Source organism: Amblyomma mixtum, unplaced genomic scaffold, assembly GCF_055824585.1.
Source record: "Amblyomma mixtum isolate Tamu unplaced genomic scaffold, ASM5582458v1 scaffold_21, whole genome shotgun sequence".
NCBI lineage: Eukaryota > Metazoa > Arthropoda > Arachnida > Ixodida > Ixodidae > Amblyomma > Amblyomma mixtum.
The window spans coordinates 1,034,237-1,041,736 of record NW_028317718.1 but is presented as its reverse complement, the minus strand read 5'-3'; the positions used below and the strand labels follow the sequence as shown (position 1 = coordinate 1,041,736).

Genomic DNA, 7,500 nt, shown 5'->3' with positions numbered 1-7,500 from the left:
CGAGATCGCGTCCGTTCGACCCGTACTCGACTTCGCGCCCACTCGAGGAGGCGGTCCCTTTCCGCACAGGGTCCGGGGGACCCCTTCGTTGCCGCGCACACGGCGCGCCTCTGCGCTTTGCCGAACTGTGCTGCGCACACCGCGCTCGCGCCCGTCACCTCCCTGCACCCCGCGCGAGGTATCCCTTTTTCTCGCGCGGGCGTGCCCGGAACAGGGCGTTCCCGTCTCTGCGCTTCTCGCAGCAGTTCGGCTACTTCTCCGCGGGCCAGCAGGCAGCGCTTCGCCGCCCGTCCAAACAGCCTCGTCTCCCGTCGGACCGCTCTTTCCCTGCAGGTAATCCCTTCCTGCGGCGGTCGCTTTCTGAGGCGTGACGCTCTACGGCTAGCAGCCGCCGGCCCGCGTTACGTCAGCGCAGGGCGACCCGACTCTGCCGCTTTGCGCGCGGCTGAAGGGTTCGACCCGCTCTCCTCCTCATTCGCAAAGTCTTTCGAGGGATCTTCGGCGTTCCGTACAGAGCCGTCCTCTTTGCCGACACGGTCAAAACGAGTCGCCGGCCGCGCCATCCCCGGGCGCCGGCGCCTCTCTTGATATATGATCCGACCCTCAGACAGACGAACCCAAGGGAAGACCCAAGGGCGCAATGTGCGTTCGAAGAATCAGTGCTCAGTGTGTCCTGCAATTCACACCAAGTCTCGCAGCTGGCTGCGTTCTTCATCGACCCGAGAACCGAGTGATCCACCGCTTAGAGTCGTGCGTTTGGTTTGTTCAAATCCGTACAGTACAACCAGGGTTTTAGGCACCGGGCTTTTCCCCTGGTCTCCAGTCGCAGTTTCGACCGACGTCTTTCGCGCCTCGCAGCCGTCCGTTCGGCATGCTGCGCGTGCCTCAAAGCCAAAGCGAGCAAAGTCTCTCGAAGCTTTTGTGCGATAATGGCTTGCGCGTCACTAATAGGATGACGAGGCATTTGGCAACCACTAAGGCAGAAGTGCTGAGCCGACGCGTGACGCTCCAATTCCGGTCTTCATCAGAGGTGGGTCTTCTTGTGCCTTCTTGGGCACGCCCGCTCCGCCCGCACGGGCCTGACCGCAGAACACCTCGAAGCACCGGCGTTTGCTAGAAATATACATTCTTGGAGCTCTGTGCCACCGTCCTCACGCACCTTTCTGCGATCTGCAGCGACGCTACCCCCGGACTCCAGCAGCGGTTTTTTTTGTTGCTGTTCACACTCAACTGCTGTTCACATCTTTCAAGGCGAGTCATCACCGCCTACCGCTGCTGCACCCTTTTGTAGGGGAGGGGGTTTTCCCAACGCCCCCCGGTCCGGTCGCCCCCGGGTGCGCCATCGTGCTGCTCCCTACTCGACCATTTCGCCACATCATTGCTTCGCAAGGAGACAGGCACCGCCTAGCCGTGGCTACGCAGCGCGTACTTGGAACAAGCCGCAAAGCGGACGTTCATCAGTCTACTCCCGCAATAGGAGCCCACCGGCCACAGTGCCATGGACGGCGTTTCGGTAGCGCACCGACAGACTACTCGAAGGCTGGGAAGGACGAAGCAGCAAGAGAACCCGGCTGCCGCGAATGCGTTCAAAGTGCGGGATTATAATCCCTCGTCCTTTTCGGTCCCGGTGCCTCCTTTCGCGCCGTCGGCGCGGCGTCAGACTCCGCGCCCGCAGTGCGAGACCTTTCGCGCGCGGCCGTTCCCTGGGCCGCGCGCGTCCCGCCGCGTGCGCGTCGCGCAGAAGCGCAGTTTCCCAGCCAGCGAGCCGCGGTTCCTCTCGTACTTCGCAGCAGCCGCCGCCGTTCCCTTGGCAGCGGGCAGGCCTTTCCCTCGGCCCGCCTACCGACTGGTGGTCGCAACACGACAAAGCCAGCGAGCCGCGGTTCCTCTCGTACTTCGCAGCAGCCGCCGCCGTTCCCTTGGCAGCGGGCAGGCCTTTCCCTCGGCCCGCCTACCGACTCGTGGTCGCAACACGACAAAGCCAGCGAGCAGCGTTTCCTTTCGTACTTCGCAGCAGCCGCCGCCGTTCCCTTGGCAGCGGGCAGGCCTTTCCCTCGGCCCGCCTACCGACTCGTGGTCGCAACACGACAAAGCCAGCGAGCAGCGTTTCCTTTCGTACTTCGCAGCAGCCGCCGCCGTTCCCTTGGCAGCGGGCAGGCCTTTCCCTCGGCCCGCCTACCGACTCGTGGTCGCAACACGACAAAGCCAGCGAGCAGCGTTTCCTTTCGTACTTCGCAGCAGCCGCCGCCGTTCCCTTGGCAGCGGGCAGGCCTTTCCCTCGGCCTGCCTACCGGCTCTGTTTGCGCCTCTTCGACGGTTGTCGACAACCGAAAGCCCACCATGAGTGGTGCGTTACGCCGTTCAAACCTGCGGATACAGCCCGTCCGACTTTCCCTTGGTGACGGAGCTCCGCTGGGCGCAACAGTTTGTGCAGAGAAGCGGCTTCAGAATCTCGCAACTCCGCGGTTGAGGCCTTCCCCCGCTTATAAGTGGGGGCGGCGCCGGGTGTGACAAGCACAATCCGGTAATGATCCTTCCGCAGGTTCACCTACGGAAACCTTGTTACGACTTTTACTTCCTCTAAATGATCAAGTTTGGTCATCTTTCCAACAGACCGGCGCAACCGAAAGGCCGCGCCGGACATCGGTCCGAAGACCTCACTAAATCATTCAATCGGTAGTAGCGACGGGCGGTGTGTACAAAGGGCAGGGACGTAATCAACGCGAGCTTATGACTCGCGCTTACTGGGAATTCCTCGTTCAAGGGGAACAATTGCAAGCCCCTATCCCAATCACGAAAGAAGTTCCACGGGTTACCCAGTCTTTTCAGACAGGGATAAAGACACGCTGCTTCCTTCAGTGTAGCGCGCGTGCGGCCCCGGACATCTAAGGGCATCACAGACCTGTTATTGCTCTGTTTCGTGCGGCTAGGAGCCGCTTGTCCCTCTAAGAAGGTTGTAAGGTGCTGGGAACCCCGCACCTATTTAATAGGCTAGAGTCTCGTTCGTTATCGGAATTAACCAGACAAATCGCTCCACCAACTAAGAACGGCCATGCACCACCATCCACCGAATCAAGAAAGAGCTCTCAATCTGTCAATCCTCCCAGTGTCCGGGCCGGGTAAGTTTTCCCGTGTTGAGTCAAATTAAGCCGCAGGCTCCACTCCTGGTGGTGCCCTTCCGTCAATTCCTTTAAGTTTCAGCTTTGCAACCATACTTCCCCCGGAACCCAAATACTTTGGTTTCCCGGAAGCTGCCCGCCGAGTCATTTGAGTAACTCAGGCGGATCGCTGGTTGGCATCGTTTATGGTCAGAACTAGGGCGGTATCTGATCGCCTTCGAACCTCTGACTTTCGTTCTTGATCAAAGAAAACATTCTTGGCAAATGCTTTCGCAGTAGTTCGTCTTGCGACGGTCCAAGAATTTCACCTCTAGCGCCGCAATACGAATGCCCCCGTCTGTCCCTCTTAATCATTACCCCGTATTCCAAAAACCAACAGAACAGAAACGGGGTCTTGTTCTATTATTCCATGCAAGTTTATTCAGGCGACTCGCCTGCGTTGAGCACTCTAATTTTTTCAAAGTAAAAGCGCAGGCCACCTCGAGACGCACCAATGAAGGGCACCAAGAGAGGACCGGCATGATGTTCAGTCCGAGCCGTCGCATCGGGTAGATGCACTACTCGTCTGGAACTGAGATCCAACTACGAGCTTTTTAACCGCAGCAGCTTTAGTATACGCTATTGGAGCTGGAATTACCGCGGCTGCTGGCACCAGACTTGCCCTCCAATTGATCCTCGTTAAAGGATTTAGAGTGTACTCATTTCAATTACGGGGCCTCAAAAGAGTCCCGTATTGTTATTTTTCGTCACTACCTCCCCGTGCCGGGAGTGGGTAATTTGCGCGCCTGCTGCCTTCCTTGGATGTGGTAGCCGTTTCTCAGGCTCCCTCTCCGGAATCGAACCCTGATTCTCCGTTACCCGTAACAACCATGGTAGGCAAGTAACCTACCATCGAAAGTTGATAAGGCAGACACTTGAAAGAAACGTCGCCGGCTCATGGCCATGCGATCAGCACAAAGTTATCCAGAGTCACCACAGAGTACGGGCAGAGCCCGATGGGTCTTGGTCTAATAAAAGCGCCCGTCAGCCAAAGGCCTTCAGGCTCAATGCATGTATTAGCTCTAGAATTGCCACAGTTGTCCAAGTAGAAAGAAACGATCTAAGGAACCATAACTGATTTAATGAGCCATTCGCGGTTTCGCCTTATTTCGGCATGTACTTAGACATGCATGGCTTAATCTTTGAGACAAGCATATGATTACTGGCAGGATCAACCAGGTATGATGCATAGGCATTCCCTTTTCGCCCCAGAAGGGTGCCTCGTCGCCGCCGATAGGGCCGCCATAAACCCCCAGCGCGCGACGCATCTTTTTCGCGGCAGCTTGCGCTGCCCGTGCATCGTTCGAGCTCGCTGCGGCATCCGACCCGTAGGTACGGCAATCGCCACGCGGCAAGAGAGCACGTGTGCCTTTAGGCAAAGCATTTGTAACGCGCCCACCAGTGCGCACATCGGCCTCTAGGGCCGCAGCATTAGGCAACTGGACGGCGCTTGCTGCGTAGCCGAGACGGCCAAGCCGCCAGACGACGGGACACGCCCGCGTCTTCGGCGCGCTCGCACGGAATCGAGTCCGGGTAGCACGGAACACACCTCGTAAAACGTGGAAACAGCGTCGTCCGACAACCAGCCCCTATCGCAGACGCGGATGAGGCTGCAGACGAATGCCGTGGGGTCCGAGGGACGGGGACACGCTGGGCACGAGGCCGCATATCAGACCCGGTCACGGCGCGCACACGCGGGCGCGCGCCGCCGACTGCTCCACTGGGACCCCCATATAATAGCAGCGATAAGTACCCAGACCTCCGTGGGTGAGTAAATCGCCGTACTCGTGCCACTTTCGCCGCAAGGGCCGCACAAATCGTGCGCGCTTTGCCGCGGCATCACAACGCCGCGCTTCCGCGGCGCCCCGCACGAGCCGTACTCGTGGACATAGCCGTCGGGCGAACCGCCGTACTCGAGGCGCGTTCGCCGCAAGAGCCGCTCAAATCGTGCGCGCTTTCCTGCGGCATCGCACGAAAGCGCTGCCCCGGCGCCCCGCACGAGCCGTACTCGTGGACATTGTCATCGGGCGAACCGCCGTACTCGAGGCGCGTTGGCGGCAAGACCCCCACAAATCGTGCGCGCTTTGCTGCGGCATCGCACAAAAGCGCATCCCCGGCGCCCCGCACGAGCCGTACTCGTGGACATAGCCGTCGGGCGAAGCGCCGTACTCGAGGCGCGTTCGCCGCAAGAGCCGCTCAAATCGTGCGCGCTTTCCTGCGGCATCGCACGAAAGCGCTGCCCCGGCGCCCCGCACGAGCCGTACTCGTGGACATGGTCATCGGGCGAACCGCCGTACTCGAGGCGCGTTCGCCGCAAGAGCCGCTCAAATCGTGCGCGCTTTCCTGCGGCATCGCACGAAAGCGCTGCCCCGGCGCCCCGCACGAGCCGTACTCGTGGACATGGTCATCGGGCGAACCGCCGTACTCGAGGCGCGTTCGCCGCAAGAGCCGCTCAAATCGTGCACGCTTTCCTGCGGCATCGCACGAAAGCGCTGCCCCGGCGCCCCGCACGAGCCGTACTCGTGGACATAGCCGTCGGGCGAACCGCCGTACTCGAGGCGCGTTCGCCGCAAGAGCCGCTCAAAACGTGCGCGCTTTCCTGCGGCATCGCACAAAAGCGCTTCCCCGGCGCCCCGCACGAGCCGTACTCGTGGACATTGTCATCGGGCCAACCGCCGTACTCGAGGCGCGTTGGCGGCAAGAGCCCCTCAAATCGAGCGCGCTTTGCTGCGGCATCGCAAAAAAGCACTTCCGCGGCGCCCCGCACGAGCCGTACTCGTGGACATTGTCATCGGGCGAACCGCCGTACTCGAGGAGCGTTCGCCGCAAAAGCCACTCAAATCGTGCGCGCTTTGCTGCGGCATCGCACAACCGCGCTTCCGCGGCGCCCCGCACGAGCCGTACTCGTGGACATAGCCGTCGGGCGAGCCGCCGTACTCGAGGCGCGTTCGCCGCAAAACTCGCATAAATAATGCACAAACTCATGAAAATCACATCTGCCGAGGCCGCCTAAAGCCCGAATTCACCTCCCGGGCGTCGAGAGGTCCGTTTCGGACTTTGCTGACAAAGCGGACGCTTTACTGTTTCGCGTCTGCCTAGGCGGTATGCCCCCTTATATATGCAGCGATAAGTACCCAGACCCCCGCGGGTCATAAGCGCGTCTACCGGAGCGGGCTTCAAACGAACGTAACTCTGCCTTCCGTTGCGCGAAAGGGACGGGAAAGGTCTCAAAATATTCGCCTTTCTCAGCCCCACACGCGGAACTAAAAATTGAGCGGCTGCGCCCACGGGAACGGCCGTGAACATTCGAAAAGGCGGCCCCTTGCGAACCTGGTCAATCACCCGCTGCTCCGGCTACAGTGGAAGCAGCGGGTCGAGGAGGACTGCACAAGATGGGCGGCAGCGCGGCCGACACGTGGCGTAAATTTCGTCTCGTTCCGCCAGGTGAAAGTGCCTTTAAATATTCGAAAACCGTTTACCGCGTCCGCCGGGGAGGCAACCGCGTCTGCCTAGGCGGGACCGCGTCTGCCTAGGCGAGCTTCAAACGAGCGTAACTCTCACTTGCGTTGCGCGAAAGGGACGAGAAAGGTCTCAAAATGCTCGCCTTTCTCAGCCCCACACGCGGATCTAAAAATGGAGCGGATTCGTCCACGGGAACGGCCGCGAAGATTAGAAAAGGCGGCCCCTTGCGAGCCTGGTCAATCACCTGCTGCTCCGGCTACAGTGCAAGCAGCGAGTCCGCGATAACTGCACAAGATGCGCGCCGGCGCGGCCGAACCGTGGCGTAAATTTCGTCGCGCTCCGCCAGTTCAAAGTGCCTTTAAAAATTCGAAGACAATTTACCGCGTCTGCCTAGGCGGGACCGCGTCTGCCTAGGCGAGCTTCAAACGAGCGCAACTCTCACTTGCGTTGCGCGAAACGGACGGGAAAGGTCTCAAAATGTTCGCCTTTCTCAGCCCAACGCGCGCAACTAGAAATTGAGCGGCTGCGCTCAAGGCAACGGCCGCGAGAATTCGAAAAGGCGGCCCCTTGCGATACTGGTCAATCGCCCGCTGCTCCGGCTGCAGTGGACGCAGCGGGTCGGCGATGACTGCACAAGATGCGCGCCGGCGCGGCCGAACCGTGGCGTAAATTTCGTCGCGCTCCGCCAGTTCAAAGTGCCTTTAAAAATTCGAAGACCGTTTACCGCGTCCGCCGGGGAGGCAACCGCGTCTGCCTAGGCGGGACCGCGTCTGCCTAGGCGAGCTTCAAACGAGCGTAACTCTCACTTGCGTTGCGCGAAACGGACGGGAAAGGTCTCAAAATGTTCGCCTTTCTCAGCCCAACGCGCGGAACTAAAAAT

General features: G+C 60.1%; 2 non-coding genes and 1 pseudogene across 2 annotated transcripts; all 3 read right to left on the bottom strand.

Annotated features, from left to right (window-relative positions):
* LOC149324704 (uncharacterized) overlaps positions 1-7,500 on the bottom strand; it is a 100,706-nt pseudogene that overhangs the window by 38,754 nt on the left and 54,452 nt on the right.
* LOC149324716 (5.8S ribosomal RNA) lies at positions 598-750 on the bottom strand. Its single transcript, XR_016286808.1, has one exon. It is a non-coding gene; the product is annotated as a 5.8S ribosomal RNA (ribosomal RNA).
* On the bottom strand, positions 2,526-4,340 carry LOC149324715 (small subunit ribosomal RNA). Its single transcript, XR_016286740.1, has one exon. It is a non-coding gene; the product is annotated as a small subunit ribosomal RNA (ribosomal RNA).